This window comes from Simochromis diagramma, unplaced genomic scaffold, assembly GCF_900408965.1.
Source record: "Simochromis diagramma unplaced genomic scaffold, fSimDia1.1 OVJJ01000344.1, whole genome shotgun sequence".
Lineage (NCBI taxonomy): Eukaryota > Metazoa > Chordata > Actinopteri > Cichliformes > Cichlidae > Simochromis > Simochromis diagramma.
This window is the reverse complement of record NW_024387375.1, coordinates 963097-987570: the sequence shown is the minus strand read 5'-3', so window position 1 is coordinate 987570 and position 24474 is coordinate 963097. Positions and strand designations below refer to the sequence as shown.

At 40.3% G+C, this 24474-nt stretch overlaps 1 long non-coding RNA gene across 1 annotated transcript; it reads right to left on the bottom strand.

Annotated features, from left to right (window-relative positions):
* Positions 1 to 17770: 17770 nt before the first annotated feature.
* Positions 17771 to 19648, bottom strand: LOC120719450. Its single transcript, XR_005692691.1, has 3 exons — positions 19199 to 19648; positions 18743 to 18853; positions 17771 to 18411 (listed from the first exon to the last, which is right to left on the bottom strand). It is a non-coding gene; the product is annotated as an uncharacterized LOC120719450 (long non-coding RNA).
* Between the last annotated feature and the right edge of the window lie 4826 nt (positions 19649 to 24474).

The following is a 24474-nucleotide window of genomic DNA, read 5'->3' as shown; positions in this document are numbered from 1 at the left end:
GTCCCAGAGCATGATGCTGCTACCACCATGTTTGAAACAACTGATACGGTGTTTCAAACAAGCCTCTTGTTATTGTGACCAAATAGCGCCACCTTTGTTGCATCTGACCATAAAATCTTTCTCCAGAAGGCATTTGGCTTGTCCATGTTGGCAGTTGCAAATTTCAGTAGTATCTATTTTGGAGCTATTTTTAGTGCTTGCAGAGGCTGCTGAACTTCACCTGATTGTTTTGCCTCCTGAAGTGAATACGGCTTCTCATGAAAACCCATGTTACAAGTTCCCAACATTCCTTAAAACAGGCTCACCTCCTCCACTGATTTACCTATTTCACCAAGGAGCTTGATGCCATCACCAGCCTTCATCACCTGCCTGCCCACTCTCTGCCACCATGTTGTTTTACAGGACTTCCACCCACAGACCAGAGACTCAGCTCGGCTCGAGCCCGGACCTCTCTAAATAAGGCATCTTCTTTCTTTCATTCTCTGACAATGTTCGCGTTTTGACCTGGGCCTGAAATAATCTTGCTCCTCCTCTCTCACAGATACAGGCTTCATGCTGCCCACTGGTTCACCAAGTTAATTCACTCAATGTACAATAAACAGTTAAAAGAAATTATCAAAAGCCTGGAATTACTTTGATATTCATGCCTGCGAGTGGATGTAAACCTCTGACCACAACTGTATTTACACCACAGTGAAAGTTTACTAATCGTGAACCACATCCAGGACCATATGCTGGACACCTCGGTGACACCTCCTGTTCTAACATTCAGAATCAGAATACTTTATTGATCCCTAGAGGAAATTATGTTGGTTACAGTGCTCCAGTACAAACAGTAACAAAAACAGACAATACAAGGAGTAAGAAATAGCACAATATATACAATACATACATATCACTTACTAATAAATATCTGAATAAGAAAGAAGAGCGTGTGCAAAAAGGGTGTAGCTATTGCAGTATACAGTGTGTTAGGTGGATGAGTTGTACAGGGAGATGGCCACAGGCAAGAATGATTTCCTGTGTCGTTCAGTGGTGCTTTTTGGTAATCTCAGTCTCTCACTGAACGTGCTCCTGTGGCCAGCCAGCACGTCACGGAGTGGGTGGGAGGAATTATCCAACATCGTCTTTATTGTGGACAACATTTGCCTCTCCATCACCACCCTAAGAGAGGCCAGCTCTATCCCCACAACATTGCTGGCCTTATGGATCAGTTCATTGAGTCTGTTAGCATCAGCAACCCTCAACCTGCTGCCCCGGCTTCCCCATCACAGAAGGAAATGCATTTGGAAGTAACTTCTTGGTGAGTATTGCATCAATGATGTGTCCTAGATTCAAGTCTTAAGGGATGGTGATCATGGAGCTTTCAAACCTGAACAGAGGAGAGCCGGAGCAGATTTAAGGATCTAAAAGGGTATGTGAGTGTTTTGGACTGTGCAAGAGCACTCCAGGAAGAAAAATTCAACCTGACACACACACACACACACACACACACACACACACACACACACACGCAACTCAAGTCCTGACTTAATATAACAGATGCATGCACCCACCCAGCCAGTCACCCTCCTCTCTGATGAGAATGAGAAAGTTAAGAGAGCTGTTCTACTTCCTTGATGTGATTTCATCACTGCAGCGTGCTGTGTGAGAAATGTTGGCTAACATTTATTTTTTAACCATTTTTTGAAAAAATCATGTTTCTATTAAATAATTCTTCAGGACACGAACTCGCAGGATACGGGAATATAACGGGGGTGGTCTGATCCCTCAACCCAAGCATCAGACCACCTTTACAATGAAGACCGCAAGTATTACTACTCCTCTGCTTATCTGCTGGAATATATAATCAATAACAACCAGGTAGATGTGTAAGTGTACAGTTATAAGAACTGGGCTAAAAAAATGGTCTTCCTTCCTTGTAGGTCCTCTGTTTCTGTGAAAGACGACAATGGGAGCTTCATCGGCAGCCGCAGCATGTCCTTGTGCCGGGTGCCAACCTACACCTCTCACACACTATACTGTTCTACCTGAGATAAACTGTAACTTTGGGAGATTAATGGCTTGCAGCAGTTCTTTTAATCTTCTCTTCCTTTTCGAGGGCATAAATTACACCACGCCACTTGTCATACCACCTCTGGGCATGGAACTAAAAACAATTGTGCACGTGCAGTTGGCTGCATCCACCATGACATTGCTGAAAGAACCTTAGAGCAACTCTGCAGCCTCTCTTTGTCTGATTTAGACCTGTGTTTATAAAACCTAGAAGTTAATTTACTGAAGCACTGCACTTCAGCACAGCTGTGAAATGCTTTACTTGAGTTATTCAGTTTTATTCTACTTTATACAACTTCTACATTTCACAGGGGAACACTGCATTGTTTACTCTCGCCATTGCACTTAGCTCACTTTTGTATTTTCAGAGTAATATTTTACTACTAGGGCAGCTGTAATTCAATATAAAGTGCATAGAATAAAGCCCAGTATGAATGTGTGCATGAATATGGCTTGTGAGCGAAGAAAAGCTTTGAGTGGTAATAAGACCATAAAAGCATAACATTATTATTACACTATTATTATGTTAGACTGAAGTGGATGCTGCCACTGTGTGGCTGGAGGAGCCCATTATAAGTGAAACGTTTTCTCTCTAAGCTGCTTCACTTGGATTCATTTAAGTAACCGTTTGAGGGCCAGACATATTTTAGAGGTAAAATAAGAAGAACAAGAGGTAAAACAAATATATGCAGTGACCCGTTGGCGGGAGAGTGCCCCTCATGATGGTAGCAAATAGTCAAAACTACTAAATTGTGCAAATTTCATTTTGATAGATCAATAAATGTACTGAAATTGTCATTGCAGGGGTTGCCACTCTAACTGTTACATTACTCTTACATTACTGTGTTGGGGTCACCATTCACTCAGCTTGAACATCATTCTGGGTTCTTGGCTAGCTTTTTGTTAGCATGCTGTCTGTGGAGATGCTCAGTGAGGTGTGTTAGCCATGTTATGCAGGTGCGTCTGTGTGTTGCCATCACACTTTTATCCTTTCGTGCAGTAAAAATAAAACTAATATCCACATCTCCACTCCTCAAAAGCTGGAGATCACTCAACATTTTCCTCCATTAGAGAAACAAAGTGAAATCAGTTGATTGTGGCGGAAGCACAGAGAAAGGAAATATATTTGTTTGATTTTTTCTCTTTCTGTTTTCTCTGCACCTTTAGTGGGATTTGGAATGCCAACATTTTTGTTACTTTGTCGGTAATAGAGTGTTTTTACATTTTTTGCATTTTATGCATCTTGATACTTTATTCAGCTCCGGAGTTAAAATGTTGCTGCCAAGATTTCATAACTAAAGTAAACTAATAATAATAATAATGAACAACAGCTCACAAGGGATCGCAAAATTACAATTAGCGGAAATGATTCATGCCTTAAATGAAAAAAAAAAAAAAGACTTTAAGTTTACATGACTTGAGAGGTACTTTCAGCTGCTCCCTTATTTCCCAGAGGTTCACTACTGCAGATGGATCCACATATTTGATTTGGCACACATTTTATACCGGATGCCCTTCCCGATACAAGCATCCCATTTATCTGGGCTGGGAACAAGCACTGGGAGTACACTATCTTCTAAGGATAGAAGGCTTGTGTTTCCTTCCAGTCTTAAACTGGATCCTTCATGTATAATAATAATAATGGATTGCATTTATATTGCGTTTTTCGGGGCCCTCAAAGCGCTTTAGAGTTCCACTATTCATTCACTCTCACATTCACACACTGGTGGAGGCAGCTACAGTTGTAGCCACAGCTGCCCTGGGATAGACTGACAGAAGCGAGGCTGCCATATTGCACCATCAGCCCCGCTGGCCATCACCAGTAGGCGGCAGGTGAAGTGGCTTGCCCAAGGACACAACGACCAAGACTGTCCGAGCCGGGGCTGGAACCGGCAACCTTCCGGTTACAAGCCGAACTGCCAACTCTTTGAGCCACGATCGCCCTGCTGTGGTTGTGTTGTGTTGCTCACTACACTCAAAATGTACTCTACTTATTATTCTCTTCCAGCAAACACATCAAGAGACCTGATTATAAATATGTCTTTGACAATAAACATGCAGAAAAATATATTAGCTATAATGGCAACAGGGCAAAATACAGCAGTAATTTGAATACAACTGCAAAACATCATTATTCTGAGTGGTTCAAATCCAGTTACGTGCTAGGATTGCCCAATGCAAGTTAGCCAATCATTTTTTCAGTTTTCATTTTAATGTATGTTAATTCACTCAAAACATACCTCAGCAGGAACCTCTGCTTCTATCCTGCAGCCATTCAGGATTTACTAAGACTTTAACTTAATCTCTTTTAATTGTGCAGTTATCTTTAAGCCTTATTTAGCTGTTTTTTTTTTCAAGCAGAAGCAAAAGACAAGACTGAAGGATTATTTATATCTTTCATTTACAGTAAGCGTTCAATTTCAGTTTTAGTATAGCCTGTATATAAAACAGGGACGTAGCCACTGTGGAACTCATTGGTGTGTGAAACTGAGTGGATAATTTTTTTCCATCTTGGTGTTTTGATAGTGGACAAGAAGTCATTGTTTGGTATGGACTTGTCAATCTGTCATGTAACCAGCATGTTTCAGGCAGAGAGTGGACAGAATGTAAGACTAAAAACCAGCTTTAAAAAAAAAAATACAACAAAAGGCAAAATATAAAACCTAAGCGGGACATGAACGGACAGACAGACTGCACCATGAGAGAGAACAGAGGGGGACGCAGACAATATTTACACAGGGGGGTGATTAAGGGAAGAGGAGACACATGGGAACACAGCTGAACTGAATCATAACTAACGAGACAGGGGAAGCAAAAATAAAACAGGAAATAACACACACACACACACACTGAGACTCATACATGTGAACCTGGGACTGGGACTGGGGATAAAAAGACATGGAGACACGAGAGACTTTCCTGGAATTCAGTCATGGCTCTAACATAAGAAAATATGGATAAAAATGCTTTTTTATTCCCCATACTATCATGGTTAGTAATTGTCAGCAAGATCAGACATGAGAGTAACAGCTTCTGTTTCAGTAACAGCCGCTAACAGCAACAAAAACAGCATCGCTAACCAGCCGCTCAGGAATCAAAAGCTCAGTATATCACCTCAGTATCACTGTCACTAGACAGAAATGAGCTTTGTCGACTCATCAACCTCACACTGGACTCCTTTGACAAAGTTTTGCAGCTTTCCCAATAGTAAATTTACTCTGGGGCCACCGTACCATCATGGGCTACAAAGGGTTATGGCTTAGCCTGCAAGGGGTCTTCATTCCTTCTGTTGCCTCTAACACTAACTATAATTTATTTATTTTATAGAATAAGACCTGAAACTACAGATTGAGACCGTGAACTCTTTAGCGGAGTCTTTATGAGTCTTGAAGTGAGTGTTTTTCTACACAGTCGCCTTATTTTTGCATCCAGAGGAGTCTCCCCCTGCTGGTTAGCAGATTTATTGGCCTCACTTGTTAGACCCAGAATATACATTTACATTTTTAATGCAATCTGTGGATGTTGGCAATGCATTCTGAAGAAGGTGAATAAGTTGTTTGAAAAAGAAAAGAGTCTCCAATCATTAGACTGTCTGAGGATCTCACCTGTAACCTGGAATCTCTGACCCAATTCTTTCTCTACTGGTATCTTTTTCTTCTTGTTTGGTACAACGCCTCCATCTCCATCCTGTGGAACTGGCTCCCTTTTCGTAACTTGAATTTCTTTCATTCCTCTAAGATTTGATAATGAGCTGTGTTTCTGAGTCCAGCAGCTATTTAAAAATTTACACATGCCTTCAGGTTTTTTCTTCCTTCTGTGTAATAAGCAAAGCACAGCTACCTAAATCCTAAGGGAGCTGTAGTCTTAATTTTATCTCCCTCCCATTCATTAATACAGTGCCTGTATCTACCTGTGTTACATGTAATTGGGGCACTTGCGAGCTTCACCTTTTATTGAAAGGTGCTCCATTGATGAGCTGACTACCACGCTGGAGAATGAAGATAGCCAGAAGGCTCGCTTCTGCTTCCCAGTGTTCCACTTCATTGAGCAACAGAATGAGACCATCTCCACCTGCTATCTGCACTGCATCACCCGACTCTGTGAGTGCACTTCCTGCAGCACCTTCAAGGTAGGAGGGTAGCGTATGAATTTCAAGCAGAAATCTCCAATTCAGGCCAGATCCCCAGCTCATATCTCCACATATGGTCTGATCCACAGCAATGCCAGAGGAAGAGGCGGAGCATGAGGAGCACAGGGAGCACAGTGGTCCAGGAGGGCATCGCCGAGCCGTCTGTGCTCACAGTGGCTATAAGAACCGTATGTTTGTCTTTCTTTTTCTGCAGATTTCAGACGGTGCATCTAAAAGCGATCCTCAAATATGCCACAGAGACATGAATAACATTCGGGTGGTAGAGCTCTGTATCATTAAAGGCTCAGTTTGACGTTTTGAGAAATGCTGTTCACCTCCTTGCTCAAAGTTTAATGAGAAGACATACTACGCTCACCCATTTTTTATGTTGAACTGAGCTAACGATCTGCACATACACTGTGACTGTACAAGTTTAACACTGGTATCGATACTCTGATCCGCCTCCAGCACTGAGCTGGATGCCTGTTGAGGGGCCTAAATGGAGAAAAAATAACAATGACTATAAAACAAAACACAGAAAATCATTCTCAGAATTCATTATCAGCAAAGGAGAACAGATAAAAGGTTATAAAACCTATGATAAGGACGAATAGTCTGACTCCTACCTTCAATCAGTGTTTCGCTTTTGGCAAATGTGTAGTTTGAAACATGGCAAAAAAAGAATAGAAGCTCATTACACCTTTATGATATTTCTTCTGGTTTCCCTTTTCTCCTGTAATTTAATTTTTCTTTCCAATATTTTGATAATTATAATATTGTGTCTCTCATAATGAAATATTGATGTTTCCCATCTTTCTTGCAGCCATTCTCTCCAAAGAAGAGGCTAAGTGTGTTATGTATTAACTCGACACCAATGAGAGCAGCTATTCACAAAGTTTTTTACTAATTAGATTCCTCCAGAAATGAAAGGACTTTCTTATCTGCAGCGAGTCATATCATCGTCTCTTGTCGGCTGAAATAAAAGCGCCCCACAATGGTGTCCCTCTCATTTGTGCACAGCGCTGTCTGGTGGACGGTCTGATGGAAACGGTGCATCTTTTGCCCTGGGAATGGTCGCTGCTCTACTCACTGTGGCACGGCTGGTAGCCATTTTGATGGTGGCATCTTTTTTTTTATTGAAAATTGAAGCGGCTGAGCTAGCAGCAGCACATAATATTGATGAACAGAGGTCAGTGCAGGGTAAACGACATGATGAGTTTGACAGGGTGACATTCACATACGAGTGGAGGTGTGTAATGTATATATGTAAGACTTAATCAAAGTGATTGATTGGAGCACTCGCTCAATCCTTCAGAGTATTTCAAGCTATGAAAGGTGAAGTCTGAGTAATTGTCAAAAGACAGAAAGAAGCCCAGCTGTCATCATTTTTGTGAAACATACTTGTTTAAGGAAGAGGGTGGAGTAATGAATGTAATATTTTTTGGTTCATCACTGAGTTTTAGCAGCATTTTTACCTGAATTCAACAAACCCTTCTTTTTTCCAGAGGCTTTAAGTTAAACTACCCACCTACTACTCAACTGGTCATTAACACAAATGTCGAATCAGCCAATCACATGGCAGCAACTTATGTAGACATCGTCAAGATGACCTGCTGAAGTTCAAGGCTAGCAACAGAAGGAGGAAGAAAGGTGAGCAATTTTGAATGTGGCATGGTTGTTGGCACCAGACGGATTGATCCAATATTTGAGGAGAATGACCCGACTGCTTCAAACTGATAGGAAGGTACAGTAACTCAAACAGCTCATTATAACCAGGATGTGCAAAAGAGCATCTCTGAATGTAGAAAATGTCAAACCTTGAAGCAGATGGGCTGCAGCAGCAGAAGACCACACCTCGTGGCACTCCTGTCAGCTGAGAACAGGAAACTGAGGCTACAATTCACATGGGGACAGAAGACTGAAAACATGTTTCCAAGTCTAATTAGTTTTATTTCTGCTGTGACATTCAGATGGCAGGATCAGAATTTGGCCTAAAGATCATAAAAACTTGGATTCGTCCTGCCTTGCTTCAACGCCTGTGGCTGGTGGTGGTGTAACGATGTGGGGGATATTTTAGTACCAACTGAGCATCGTTTAAACGCCATCCCTTCATGACCACAGTGTGTGCATCTTCTGGTGGCTGCTTTCTGCTCCCTGCACGATAATGTGTCATCTCACAGAGCTCAAATCATGTCAAACTGGTTTCTTGAACATGACACTGAGTTCACTGTACTCGAATGGCTAGTCCCAATCCGGTAGAGCAACTTTGGGACATGGTGAAACTGGAGATTTGCATCATGAATATGTTGACACATCTGCACCAACTGTGTGATGCTATCATGTTAATATGGACCAAAATATCTGAGGAATGTTTCCAGTACTTCATTGAATCTATGAGATAAGGAATTAAGGCAGCTCTAAAAGCAAAAGTGGGTCCAACCCAGTACTGGCAAGGTATACAGCGAGTATATCTTCAGCACACAGACATTTCCTGGCAACAAAGTGAATAAACATATTTTTTCCATAATGTGAGAGGGTCCCTCTAATATTTATCTGGCATTGCAAAAAAACAGAAAAGGCGGCTATAAGTTAGCATTGCTACATTCCTGTCTCGCATTTAATTTGCCTTACTGTCAACATGCAAATAATCTTTGATTTAAACACTCGGCTTCTTGTTTATTTGGCGAGCAGTTCATAAATAAAAGTCTACACGACTGGAACACGGACGACACGCAGTGAACTGCACATGATGTATTTCTAATAATCTTCTAATTCCAAACCTGCGTGTGATGGTTTTACACTCAGCATAGATTCGCTCACTCAAGCCAGCTCTGATGCACTGCTAAATAAGTACAACGTTACATTCCAGACTACAAGGGATAATTAAATGATAAAAGTATCACACAAAAGAGAAGAAGTGGGTATATATGGTTATTTATCAGCTGTTTCTATGGTGTATTCCTGAAAAAAATTAATTTAGTTATACTTGCAATACAGTATCTTCAGAAGGTGATTTGTTACTGATGTGTATATTTGAGTCAATTTTCCATGCATGGATTATTACTATTAAAGCTCACAGTGTTATCGGAGGCATACGATAGAAGTGCTGTGTTAGACTGCATCTTACGGTCTGCATGAAACAATTCCTGACATACAAGACGGCTTTGGATGTCTTGAGTTCAAGGAAATGAAAAGGATTAATGCATTAAACTGAGTAAAACTGGCACACATACTTTTTGCTGTTTTATAACTGGAGGCATGTGGATCGTACACAAGAAACGAATCCCAGTATTTGAAATTTATGCTTTCAGGAATTTCCTTCGGTCTAACGTTTGATGTGCACAGAAGATAAAAGAAAGTTTGTTTTGAGGTTTGCAGGGTGATGCTTTTGTAATGGTCCACCACTAGAGGGTGTCTAATCACCATTTTTTTTCCTAATCTCTTTTTTTAAAGGCTCTACTGTTTACTTGTCAACAGTGCCTTTAATTAATACATTTTGGACACAGGAATATCCAGGATAGAGGATTTAGATTGGATTAGCCTTCTTAGATCCCCACAATCTTAACCTTTCGCCACATCTCTTAAAAATAAATTATTTTGGCTTTCAGAAAAGCAGAGAAATCTACAGGCTCTCTGTTTTTCTGGCCATGATCGGCGAGAGATCGATTTCTGAAAAGTGAAACGTCTTCCCATGTACACCCTAAAAAGAACAAGCAAAGCAATCAGCTGACTTGACAAACGATCTAATTAGGAGTTGCAGTATTGTTAAGTAGGCCATGACAAACCTCACGACAAGACGACCCACTTTGAAGCATGAGGGGGATAAATCAGCTGAGCTGGAAGGCAGTGCTCCATTACCACTGCAGTAACTGTATGTTCAGGATAAATCTCCCATTTATGAGTTCCCTGTAATTTAATTAAACCAACAGGGATAAACGTGTGCTCTGTTGCTCTCTAATGGTGTGGACATTAACCTTTGAATCCAGCTGCTTTGCCCTCTAAAATGTTAATAGCCGCGGGGGATGAGCAGCAGCTAGAAATCTGTATTGCACTTCCATATGTTGCTCATGACAATGCACATTTTAATCACCTTTTCTTTAAAGTCATGTTGCAGTGCATCTCTAAAGGGAGTGTTTTTTTTGTTGTCTCTCATTCTTTTTGCTAGTTTTTTTTTTTTTTTTAATCTGTCTGCTGTGTCTGAGGATTTGGGCTCTTTATTATAGACCTTTGCGTTTTGGCCAGTTTTGTCCTCAGCTGAAAGAATAATTGTCCTGTCATTTCCATTCTAATTAATATGCATATGAGTCTGTCTGTAGGCTATACATTAGGCTTAGCAGACAGCGCAATCATAAAAAATTGATGGACCAGCTGCAATTTAGGACGAGAAGACTCGTGCAACATGAAGACTGCTGGAATATGATGACTTTGAATAAACAGTGTCAGAGTCTTGCTAATAGGCTGACGTGATGCGTTAATGTGCTAACAGAAAATAAAACTGGATTTCTTTTCTTTTCAAGGCAGAAGAAATATAAAATACTTCAGCAAGATAACACCGGACTGCCGAGGAGGCGAAATCAAACTGGAAGGTCCAGCTGTTCCATTAACCTTTTGTAATGAAGCAGAAGAGATGTGAAACTTGGTGAAATGTAATGTCGAACGTTGAGAGGAAGAAGAACCGTGAGCGAACAGGACAGCAATCCTTTAGCAGTAAATCCTCCGTGTCTTTATATGAATTTTTCAACATCTGAAGAAATACAGTAATTGGGTTTCTTGCTGAGAACTTGATGAACTATTACTCGCATACCTGAACTAACAGCCGTGCTGGGGTTCCTCAGCGTAACAAAATCCACCTATCAGCTTCTCTAATTATACCTTTATGTCTTAATTTGGTTGTGTCATTAAAAATAGTCTTGCACACAATCTCTTGTAAAAACTTAATGGATTTTTGTTACCTTTTGTTATCTTTGGAGCCATGCTAATCCCCATTTTCACCAGTCTTTGTGCTCGGCTTAAAGCTAAGCTAACTCCCTGGGCTTCAGCTTAGCAGTAGCTAACAGACAAATGTAACAGTGGTGTCAGTTTAACTGTTTGCACATTTTAGTGGGGTGGTCAACTGGCCTTAAAGGAAGACTTTTTATGCAATCCCATTTTCCAAGATCCCACTGATAATTTGAAAACGGCACTAATATGAAGGTAGCATGGTAACAGCCATAGGTGTAGGAAGGTGTTTCAGGTAGATGGTGCTATGGGGATGACACTATGTGTTATGGTGCAGGCAGGGTGGTTTGTCTCTTTCTAAAGTTTATCTCTGAAAGTCTCAGGTAGAGGGCTACCTTCCTAGACTGCCTGCTCCAGGCGATCTCATCAAGCTCTTGACATTTAGAGGTCAGAAGGCACTGCCGTTCTCCACCTGTTCTGTAAACCAGTTCACCTGGATTCCTACCATCCTGAGAAATTTTGCAATCACCACAGGCCAGTCTTGCCTCAACTGGTCAACTGTTCTGAGTACGTGTAAAGTAAAGCGCTCACCTGCACTCCACCTGCCCATTTGCTCTCCACCTTCCTGCCTGCTAGCCGTTTACATCTCCAGGGACTCTGTTCAAGAAACAGACAAATACACAGAGTTCACAAATATTGCAAGATGTTCAGCCAGTCTTAACTTCATTCTCTGGCAGGGCTCCTGGTTGCATTCCCGCTAAAAAAAGTAGTCTTCTTGAGCCGGTGACCTGCTTTCCATAAACACTCCTGTTTCTCAGTAAACTTAGTAAAACTGCCGCCAGCGTGTTGAGTCTGATTCCTGAGTCCAATTTGAGCTCTCTCTCAGCACTCTCAGCACCCATATAAATAGGAGCTTTATAAGTTATTTATGCTGTGAAATGTACATCGGCTATACATGCTTTCCTTTATGACTGTGGTCAAACACTTTGATGCTACAAAAAATAAAATATTGGTCTTTGAAAACAATCATCTAACAAAACATTCAAATAGACACTTTGCACTCAGAGGAAAGCCGATAACCATCCACACCTTTACCGTCGTAACTGACAGCAAAGACAGCTCAGCACCTCAGTCTTTAGCATAACACACCCAAACATTGTTATTTCAAGGCAAAACTGGTTGTTATCTGCCGATAACAAGCACGCCACAAAAAACATTCATCACTAACTCTGCTCTAGCAGTTGTGAAATACAGATTTTTTCTAGAAGACGAGACGACGAGAGAAGGATTTCTGTACTCACAATCAAAGTGAGGATATTCTATCAGTGATAATAAGTAATTATGATGTAATGGTTATTTAAGGTGACTGTATGATGTTAGAGGCCGAAAAACTGGCATTACTCTAGTGCTGATACTCCAAAATTGCTCTTTTACTTCTTCACTCTTATGGAACTTTTCATTATGTTGGGCTAACAGTGAACTTTAGCTCGGTGCTCACTTGCCAGCAAAGAAATGCATCACACCTGTGTATTGTAGGTGCTGCTGTTATGATGATACTGATGTTCTGCTGGGTTTGGGTGTTTTTGCAAAGAGGTATATGGTGCTGCTCTGACAACTTCCTTGCAACAGCTTTGACGTGCTAGCAATGTGCTGCTGGAAAATGTTGACCAAATACTCACTGAGTGGCAGTAAAACTTTGTGATGCAAACCAGAAATAGAGAACATTCACCTTCAAAGTAAAAGTTGCACCTTTTGGTGTGTGTGTAAGCCACAACTTTGACTTTGAAACTAAATATTTTCACAATATACCATTACCAGTTCATGCTGCACTTTTTTAGGTTTCACTAATACCCGCTTTTTTAGGTTTCACTAATACCCGACTAGTAGTTTAGCAAGTGTTTGCAGACAAGTTGGCATCTTTCATAGGCTTCAGTCACACTACAGCAATCTGCTAGTACCAGACCAATAACAAGAAGGTTTTTGATGCAGCACCTTCTTTGTATCTAGTTGTATTAAGTGAATGTCAGAAATCTTCACCAGCCACTGAATGTTCTCTGTTTGGAGTTTGTGTGACACTATACGGTCTTACTGCCAGTCAGGGAGTAGTTGGCAACTATTTGCAGACAGGTCAGTGTGTTCCATGCAAAGCATGGACGATTACAGCCACAGACCAAAGAAATCACAAGAAGAGTGTTAGTGAAGCACCCCTACATCTATCCAATTTTATCAAGCAACCACAAGTATCCTCCAGCATCCAACTGTTTGGGGAATACATATTTTTTCCCAGCTAACAGTGGTTTCTAGCAAGTTGCTAACTTATTACTAGGCCTTGGTGAATTGAATAAGTCATTTAAAAGCTTTCAGAGTCAGATTTCTCCATTTCTTCTTCTGTTATGTCTCATTTTGACAGCAGCTTCACATTTGATGAACAAATATATGCTGCTGTCATAGCTAGTTTCTCCCAGGTGAGGTCCCTTGCAAAGGCTCTTTCTCTCTTTTTCTTTTCAATCCTTTATTTCATCCAAGCTTGACTATTGCATTAGGGTTTTTTTTTTTTTTTAGAAACAGCAACTCTGTGCTTTCTTGTCTGCAACTTGTCTCCTGACAGGCACACATAGGTCAGCCCATACAACCCTTGTTTTAGCTTCTTTGCACCGGCTCTTGATACGTTTTAGAATCAATTTTAAGATTTTATTCTTTGTTTTTAACTCGTGAAATAGACAGACACCTTCTTACCTTTCTGACCTTTTAACCAAGTACACTCCTAAAAGCTAATTGAGGTTAACTGACCAGATGCTCTGATTGTACCAAGAGGTAGATCAAAGCATTGAGGAGATCAGACCTTTGCTGTAGCTGCTTCTAAAGTTTGGGACAGCCAGCCGCTTGAAAGTAGGATCTCAACAACACTTTACATCTTCAAAACCCGTTTTGAAAACTCATTTCTATTCTTTGGCATTTAAGCCAGACTGAGTCTTGACAGTTGTTTTTTATCTGTCAGTTTTTTGTGCTGCTTTTATAGTTTTATTCTTTTAGTTCTACAGCACTTTGGTCAGCGCTTGTTTTTTTTTTTTTTTTTTTAAAAAGATGTGTATATAAATAAATTGACTTGACTTGACTCACATAATGACAACTTTCTCCTGGTTTACATTACTAAGCTACAGGTAGTGAACAGACATGAAAATGACAGTCTTATCTAACAATGTATCGATACAATATGTAATAATATAATAATAAACAGTCTAACTCTCTGCAGTAAAGCAAATAGCTTGGTGAAGTGTATTCTTAAGGTATGTCTTTTATTTATTGGCTTATCTTTTTCATGGTTATTAATGAGTAGTTTTGCTGTTCGTGAGATTTAGTTTGAATTATTGTTGCAGGTTTTGTTTGTTTTGTTATTTTTTATGTTTATTCTTGCATTTCTGACTTTGGTTAGAATAGTTGTTCTGTTTTCATCTCACTCGTTCCAGTATTACTATACTATTACTAGTATACTTTCTTTTTTTTCATTTCAAATCCATCTCCGGAGTCTGTGTTTATGTCCTCCACCTCTGCTACACTCCAAAACATGACATTTAGAGGTCTGTATATGCAGCTAGTTGTTGTATACATTTGACGGAGTAGTCTCCCTCTTTCTTTTGAGATTATGCTACACATCTTGCTATCTCCTGCTTTGCCTTAACAAATAATGTCACCAAATTATGATAAGGTGGTCTGACTTTTTTTCGCTGAGCAAGAATGTGAAGAATCCTTTGATGTTCAGTGGTATAATAAAACCAAGCAAACATGATGTCTTATATCAGCTAAAGTGTATTCTTCAGTGTAATAAAATGAGAATCTAAAAGATCTTTCCTAAGATTTTACACAAAATCAAAACATATTTAAAGGTCTTTCCAAAAACGTCAGAGGCTTTAGGGAGCTGCATAAAATCTGATAAACTGATTCAAATCACTTGAGTCAGCATCAGCTGGGGTGAAGACTACAAGTCGAAAAAGAGGGGAAAAAAATGTGAGGATGTGCAGTTAGAAAGAAGAGAGCTTACCAAGCCTCTGTAGACCTCTCCTCTTTTCTTGAGACTCGCAGCTCGAGGCTACATGTGCTACTACGAGTGTAACACGCATGGATCTGCTTGTGATTTAAACAAGAACCTGAGGTTTCTTCAGTCTGCAGCTAATATTTATGTGATACAATGTGAATGCAGCATATGCCCAAGTGTAGCACAGCATCAGTGCAATGTGTCGGGTGTGTGTGGGTCAGTGGTAGTCCAATTAGTGCTGAGAGCCAGACCGGACACACTACTCACTCACTGTTGAGCCTTAAGGGGGTATTGTGGGATAAATCCAGCAACGATCTATGCTGGTGCCCATTTCACCATAAATGTTCTACAAGACCAGATTACTTCCAATCATCGATCGGTGCAAAATATGAGACAAAAAGATAAACCAAAAGCAGTGGGGAAAAGTCTCAGGCGTCATGAAGACAGTTTGATTGGCAGGTAGCTGGAAGCATTATATGTGATGTGTGAGCATTAAAGCTTAAGACTCTTATTAGCATTAATTTTCAAAAGTAAATGTAGAGCTTTAGAGACAGACTTATAAGTCTAGAAAGAAGTGCTTGACGGGTGTAAATTAGGGGATAGGGAGTAAACTTAGAGCCAATCACATTCCAGTTAGTTCAGCTCAGTTAAATGCCAACAATAAAATTAGTTGTGAGAACACATTCAAACGAGAACAAGAAAAGTGTGATTCACTCTTATTAAAATTAGTACCAAAATATCTTTTCCGAATGTGTTTCAATCCGAGGATTTGACGAGCTTCTTCGGTTTAAATGAGCGCAATCAGAAACTCTGATTGCCAAAATGAGCAATGGAAAAAAGGTCATGACACAAAGTGGTGGTGATTGTTCACTCGAGCAACATATTTGGACCTTTTAAAGCTAAATTTAACGACTCTGCTATCCTTGAAAAACACTGGAAGCTGAAGAAGCATGTGCTGGCGACTTACCTTGCTTTTGCCTTCAGAGCCACCTCAGCTCCTCTTGAAACACATTCATCAAGGTGTTGGAAACATTACTCTGAGATTTTAGTCCATATTGACATGATAGTTGCTGCTGATTTGTTGGCTGCACATTCATGATGCGAATCTCCCATTCTACCCCAGAGGTGCTCTGTTGGACTGTTGAGACCATTTGAATTAAAAAATTATTGCCATGTACAGGCTCAAATCAAATCAAATCAAATCACTTTTACTGTCACATCACATGTGCAGGTACACTGGTACAGTACATGTGAGTGAAATTCTTGTGTGCGAGCTTCACAAGCAAGAGAGGTGTGCAAACATACAATACTATAAGAACAAGCAAAATATAAGAATGGCTAAATCTGAGAGTTATATGAATAAATATATGTACAATATAAGAGTGTATGCATATTACTGAATGTGTATACTAAATATGTATATCTACATGTGTGTATATATGTATATATACATATTTTACAAATTAAATAGAGTAAACAATAAAAAAAATATGTAAAATATACAGAGGTTGGTAGTTGGATATTGTGCAAAACAAGTGGCATTTATATACAGTATGGAGTGGATAATGTTGAAGTTCCAGTAGTGAAGGTGAGGTGTCTATGAAGTGTTCAGCAGTCTGATGGCCTGATGGAAGAAGCTGTCTCTCAGTCTGCTGGTACGGGACCGGATGCTGCAGAACCTCCTTTCCTGATGGAAGCAGTCTGAACAGTTTATGGCTGGGGTGACTGGAGTCCTTGATGATCCTCCCCGCTTTCCTCAGGCACCGCTTCCTGTAGATGTCCTGGAGGGAGGGAAGCTCACCTCCAATTATCCGTTCAGAGCACCGCACTACTCTCTGGAGAGCTTTGCGGTTGTAGGCGGTGCTGTTGCCGTACCAGGTGGTGATGCATCCAGTGAGGATGCTCTGCAGTTTCCTGTCCAGCTTCGAGGGAACGACGGTATTGAATGCTGAGCTGTAATCTACAAACGGCATTCTCACATACGTGTCTCTCTTCTCCCGGTGCGAGAGGGCAGTATGTAGTGTCAGGGCTATGGTATCATCAGCGGACCTGTTGTGGCGGTATGCAAACTGTAGAGGGTCCAGTGAGGGTCCAGTCTGAAGTCATTTAAACTTTATGACATGAAACATTATACTGCTGGAAGCAGAGATCAGAAGCTGAGGTCATAAAGGTGTCACAATCTGGCGAGGGCAGACTGTATGAATTGATGAGAAGTACCCAAAACACAGACTCCAAGGAACAGGGAACAAAACTTGAATGTTAACAAAAAGCGAGCCGTTTAATGAGGCTGGTAAAAGGTACAAACAAAAGGCAAGGCAAACTAAAGCAAAATTAACACAAACCTAAACTGGGGAATCTAAACCAACAATATGAAAAAACCTGGACATGAAACCTAGAAACCTGGTGTAAAGAACATGCCGTGAACAACAGACGACCTGACAAGGAATGACTGAAGACACACGGACTAAATACACACAGGAGGATAATGAGGGAAACGGAAACAGCTGACACACATGAACATAACGACGTCACAAGGGGAGAGTAAAACTAAAAACATTGAACATAGGAACTCAGAACCCCTTCAAAATAAAACAGGAAACATAATGAGACGCAGACATGACAACCTGAACTTGACAACGTAAGACACAGATGTAAAACACATGAAGGGCAAGGGAGACTTAACAGGGATTGGAAGACACAAAGGGAATCTAATAACAAATGAAATAGAAAAAATAATGAGCTTAACCATATACTATAAACATCAAAATAAACTCAAACTCAAAACACTGGGTCATAAGACCCAGGATCGTGACAAAAGGGATGAAAACGGTCAGCAACAACATTCATTCTTCTAACAATGTTCAACTGGTACAAAGGGGCCTGAGTTGTTCCAAGAAAATATCCTCCATACCATTACACAACAAAAGTCCAAACTGTCAGTGATGAATTATTTCATGTAGTTTAGTCCAAATACTGACGCTACAGCTCAAATGTTGCATCAAAAATTGAGACTGCTCAGACAAGGCAGCGTTTTTCCAATCGACTGTCGTCCAGTTTTGGTAAACTCGTGCAAATTGTGACCTCAGTTTCTTGTTCTTAGCCAACAGGAGTGGCTCCCTCCGCTGCTGTAGCCCGGCTGCTTCAAAGTTTGTTATGTTGTGCTCTTCTGCATACCACAGTTGTAATGAGTGGTTACTGTTGCTCTACCTAACAAAGTAGCGGGTGAGTCTATATCCATAACCCTGAGTTGTTCCGTCTAAAAGAGCAGCACAGTTTTATTGTGAGTTAATACCAAAAACACAGTCGTTACAACTGTAAGTGAACCAAAAAAAGCGAGACAAACATGCAGGGTGTTTAGTCTTTTAAGCAGATTTAATAGAAAGAAAAAGCCATAATATTTTTTTTTACTTAATTATGGATTCTTTTTCTTTCTATTGTTTGTTTTTTGTTTTGGGTTCTTTTTTGGGCTCTGACATGTCACAAATAAATAGGCTGGGACATATCATGTACCACTATTTCAAAAATAATAGAAAATAGCTGTACACGTAATAATAATTGAATAATTGATGGATCTGTTTTGTCCTCACCAACTCCTGAAAAACATAAGTAGCTGCTGAATTCTCCACCATCACCAGTTCATAACCCCATCTTCTGTTTACTGCCAGGCAGGGTTTTCAGAGCTTGTTTTGCTGAGAAGTCTGCAGATAAAAACATTATTACAGGAGTGACAGCAAACCCAACCAGATCGCTATATCTGAACAATAAAATGCGTTAAATTGCTCTGCAGAGCTGAAGAAGACCGCAGAGGGACAGATCTTTCATGCCATGCATTGTTACTTGATCCACTGAACTTTAAATACTATTGTCTGTGTCTTCAGCACCTCATTACTCAGTGCATCAGGTAAAATTACAAGAAGGTGCAGGTCTTTGGTGTGCTGACTGAAGACAAACAGATTAGCGGCTTTTGGTGTGCAAACAGCTAAAATATCACATCCCCATTGAAAAGGCTGAATGAAACTATTCTGAATGAGCGGATGCCATACCTGTTAAAATCCTCTCAAAGGTTTTTCGGGACTTCTAGATTATCAGCATATGCATCCTTTACACCTGGCGAGCACAAAAAAAAACACTGGCCACCCATGAGAAGTATTAACCGATGCCTGTGCCCGACCACTCCAGACTCCCTAAAAGCATCAGAAAATTCGCTCTGTGAGTTCAGTTGAGTTGAGTTTAAAGCTCTCAGAGTTAGAGCCCATTATCTGTTATTTTCTTCCTTATTGCAATTTCAATTCAGAATCATTTCATTGCCTGCATTTGGATATGCCATTGTTGTGTCTTGAATAAATTGCCCGAAAAGTGAAAAAGGCCAGCATCACCTTGTCCCACTTCATCTTAACTTATTTGTCAAGCTGTCCATCATCCTTTCAACAGGGGGGCTCCTTGTTAATGATTGATGCGGCACCTCTTAATGTGATGGATGAATTGCCTGCCGCGTGATGGGACGGGGGTGAGTCACCCACCCACGCTCCCCTCCCCCGCTGCCCACAAACCACTACTGCTCTCAATCTAGAGGGAGACGCACGCCTTGTGTCCATCCACGCAGGAACAAAGAGACATTCAATTTAAGTCCCATCAATAATGTACAGCCGAGGAGGGCCTTTAGCTAAAGAAGCCCCGTAAAAGCTGGGTCACTGTAATGGTGAAGTAATACTTTCTGACTGGTTTATTATCTCCGGATCCGTACGCTGAGTCGTGTACAGTATTATTTTATTTATTGTAGCACGGCAGGATCCCTGTGATGTCTGAGAGCCCTCTTGAGCTGCTTTGTTTCTCTGGAGGCTGGAGCTTGGGCGCTGGAGAATATGTCAAAAGCAAGATAAGAAGAGTGCCACAGTTTTTGATTTATCACCCATGTCATATATTTGCACACGCTGCCAGTAAAAGGGAAATATGCATGCTTTAAGTAGAAGCTGGACATAAGCATGACTGTGTATAAAATGTGACACTTTGAGAGGGTTTTTTTTGTTATATATTTATATTAAAACTATAAAGACACAGCGTGACAAGAGAGAAAAGACAATAAAAGAAACAGAAAACGGAGCACGAAACAATCCAGCCTAATAAAATAAAAATGACAGAAAAACAAGGCTGTAAAAACAAGCTGCAGACAAAAGAAGTTATCTCTGATCTCGTCATTACAGAGTTGAGTCTGACACTCACAAACAGCCCACGTATGGCTCTCAGACTATGCGCAGAGTCTAATGGCTAGGCTAAAGGTCAGGGTCATAGCTTGAGGATAAGCAGAGATGTGTTTGAAAGCCAATCAATATCCATCCTGAAATGGAAAAGGAAGCAACACCAGTTACTCTCTGGCTGGGTGTGATCGTCTTTCTGGCTACCACTTCAAATTCTTGCTTAAATGCTTTTACACTAAAATGCTATGATATATTCAGAACGGGGTAAATGACTTTGCAAGGCTTTGTTTACGACCCAGTGTTCCCTAAATAATAAATGTGTTATAACACAATAATTATTAAAGTTGCTCTTTTAAGAGGACAAATTCATGCAGGGACATCAAAGTCTTGAACTCTGTTGGCAGCAATCTGGTGTACCTTGTGAAATCGGAGACACTAGAAGCCAGTTTTTAGCTAGTTGGAGGAATAAATGTCATCAGTGCAGCTGGCAGTATTAGTGCTAGCTGTCAGTAGCAGTAGACTTTAACTTGATATGAATTCTAGATCCATTGTTGCTTTACTGATAAAGGTCACATCATCTCAATTTTAGGATAATTGTCACATTCCATGCAAAAGAGTTTAGTATTACATGTAATCAAAGTCTAAAAGTCTAAGCATTTGCAAACTGCAGCAGCAAACACAAGAATGACAGGCAAAGGACTAATTTTCATCATTTTCAGTAAGTGCACTGTTTATGACAACACAAGCCCCTGAATATTCAGCCAGAAAACTAGTAACTATGTAGTGTAGATAATATGTAAATGTCGTAATCAAAGTCTCACAACTGAAACATCAGGAAATGTTAACATGTTTAAGTCGTGCAGATTTCGTATTTATCATTCTTAGCCTTAAAGTTTAACATGCTAGCATGCAGTGATTAGCGTTATACACAAAATACAAGTGGCATGTTGTGGTTAGCACCATTGCCTCCACCATCCTGGTTGGGGTTGGGGCCCTAACATTTTTGAAAATGGATGAGTGGATAGATGGATGGACAAGTGCTTTAAGTTTTGCAATAGTAAAATAGTTACTGAAGCAAAGGTTGGCTTCATCTTTGGGGGCCATAAATATGTGAATCACACTGAGCTGAAGTCATGAACAAAATCTAAAGACTGGACCATGTTCTTGGTAGAGCTATGTGGATAAAAAACAACTAGCTTATGACATTTGTAACAATTATGATACAGATTGCTAAAAGCATGTTCACATTTCTCTATGTTAGGCCTCAACATTCAGTTTTAAAGTTAGGAAAGACAGTAGGCATCGTTTCAGATGTGTCTTTGTTACTTGCATCAAAACATCCAGCTGTATCACCTCGGTAAGACTTGAAGGTGAGGCTATAGCTTTGACTCTTGTGGCTAAAGGATAACACATCACAGAAAACAGAAACTGACCGCAAAGAGCCCCCCCTGCTGTGCCTTTTTTTCAACTGGAAAGAAGTAAAATTTCCAGTACCAATAGAGAAAATAAAACTACTTTAAAAGAGTTTGATAGCAGCACAAAGTTTTCCGGCTTTACTCACATGAGTAGTGGTGTCAAAAGCCATAGGAAGGTGTAGAATGACCAAAGCAGGTGTTTTTCCTCTGTCACCTGCTAAAAGAATGTAATTTAGTGCTTTCATAAAGTTTAAAAGCCTGTCCAACACTTCTGCCAGCTGAATGCAATCAGCTGATTAGCAATTAGGTTTTCAAGGAGCATGAGTGAAGCTGGCCCTCGTCGTGCTTAAAGACTGAATGAGAGCTTTACACTGGCTCGACATTTGAGCATTGACCTGGAATAAACCTTCATAATAGGTTTCCTGGTGGCCAAAAGCAGCTGGAACCTTTTTTGTATGACATGGTTATTTTTCCCCTCATTTTTTTCTTTGTTACCATCAAAAGAATGAAATCATTCCCACAAGATGTTTTTGCACTGGCTAGTTAGGCTCAAGCAGCGGTCACACCTGTTCACATGAAGGAATCTGTAGCCCATTTTAGCCCCTCTGTCAGCCTGAGACCAGCTTAGAGGACAGAGGGCAGGGGACAAGCAGCACTTACACAAACAACTGCATCCCCCTCGAACAATACAAATGCCCTTCGACACTACTGGCTGAGATGGGCAGCTTTGCCCCCGATCCATCTGTGGCCACTGGGGAGCCTGTGGGGATCATGGTTCATAATTCATAGAAGCAGCCAGACATCCAGAGAGAGACAACCCTATGCTTGCCAGGATGAACCAGCCCCTTTTCATTATGCATTGGATCTCCGACTTCAAGACTTAGAAAGCAAACGTTGAATGCTCTGATTTTTCTTTTTGTTTTTTTTAGGCCTGTGCATGTGGGTTATTAGCTTAGTCAGATATGCACACACACACACACAGTCCCTGTGCTGGCAGTGTATACAGAATATATAGTAATTGCATAAATTCCAGAGTGAAGTTGACTCTACTTAGTGTTTGCATAGGTCAGTGATTAAGCTGGAGAACTCTGGGGATGTGAAGCGGTGACAAACCAACTGCATGACAGGTTTTGATAAATCCTTTCACTGAAGTCTCACTCTTACCTCTCAGTTAAATCCTGCTGCTTTCTCACGAGTTAAGAGTGAAGGCGAATCATAATAGAAAGCTGAAGCCAGAATTAATTATTCCATTCCCTCCCCAGTCATGTCTCACGTGAGCTTGTTATTGTTTTCCATGTTGCTCTTCTCCTCTAATGTCGCTCGTCTAAATGTTGAAGCTATTCAAGTAGATACATTTCTGCAACAGAAAGAAGTAGTGCAGTTTGGGTGGTAGAATAACAGAACAACTACGGTTCAAAGCTTTGTAACTGAACCGGAAACCGACAGGTCCCAGTAGCATTTTCTTTTTTTTCTGGTTTCATTACATTTGTGCTTGAGTTGTTTTCAGGTTTGGTCATTTTTCAAAGAAATCCTTAAAGAAAATTTTCTTCTTTGTACATTGTGCTCCCAGTGCATGTCACATGCTGCAGGGATGTGTTTGTTCATCGAGGCTTTGCTTCCTGGAGAAAAAAAGTGAATTTCTAGGATTTTTATTTTAGTTGCTACTCTTGTTACAAAGACACTAATGTGTCCTCGAAAACCGAAAATCTCATAAGTTAAAGGACTAAATAAACAATAGTGTTTCTGGCAATGCCACTACAGTTATATTGTGGTAGATTATCCTGCCTCACAGCTTGTCAGAACAGAACTTGGTTGCTGGATATTTTTTAAGCTGTAAATATAATTAAACTGCTGAGGGAATGTTAATTTTAGGGTCCAGAGCAAGAGACATAGCCATCATCCATGGACTGACTCAGGAAAACACAGTCATGCATTTCTACATCATTGACAAGCAGCTATTTGTATGTTCAAGAAACAAAATTCCAGCTCTTCCCGCTTGCAGCACCACAAAAACTGTAACTTTGCAGTTTTTGTGTTTTCTGAAGCAGGATAAAAGTCTGTTACTCGGTTTTTATGTTCAAAGCTTGGGTCTTACACTTGTGGGCAGTCCAGGAAACAGGAAATACTTGACAAAAGTAGCAAGCAAGAGGCAAGAGTCAAAAACCCCCATAAAAAGTCCAAAAAGGAGAATCTAGAGGGATACAGGAAAAACTGTATTTAAAAAACTGGCAGGGGGTCATAGATGATTGAATCATAAAGTCATGAAAAATGATGGAAAGTTTGGGTCCAACATGAAGTATCCTAATCTTCAGTTTTACATTTTTTACATTTGTCCTTTTTAGTTAAATTAGTCCAGCATTTCTAATAATTAATAGGCGCCATCTCACATTTTATACTTTTTTTTTATGCCTCACTACTTCTCTCTTATTTAAATGTTATACACTATGTGGGGTTAGTACAGCTGTAATTTCACTATGTTTGCATATTGACAATAAAGGTCATGAATGGTGAATAAATGCTGGGTGAGTAATTAGGACACAGAAAACAAACATAGAATAAAAACATTAATAAAAGGAGGAAGAAAAAAAACGTGCAAAATTAAAGCCAACATAAAACAGGAAATGAATTTATTCAGTTTTTGCAGGTCGTCGTAATTCATTCGAATTGGTAAAAAACACTGATTATACAGTGCAGTGTAAAAGCATTTGT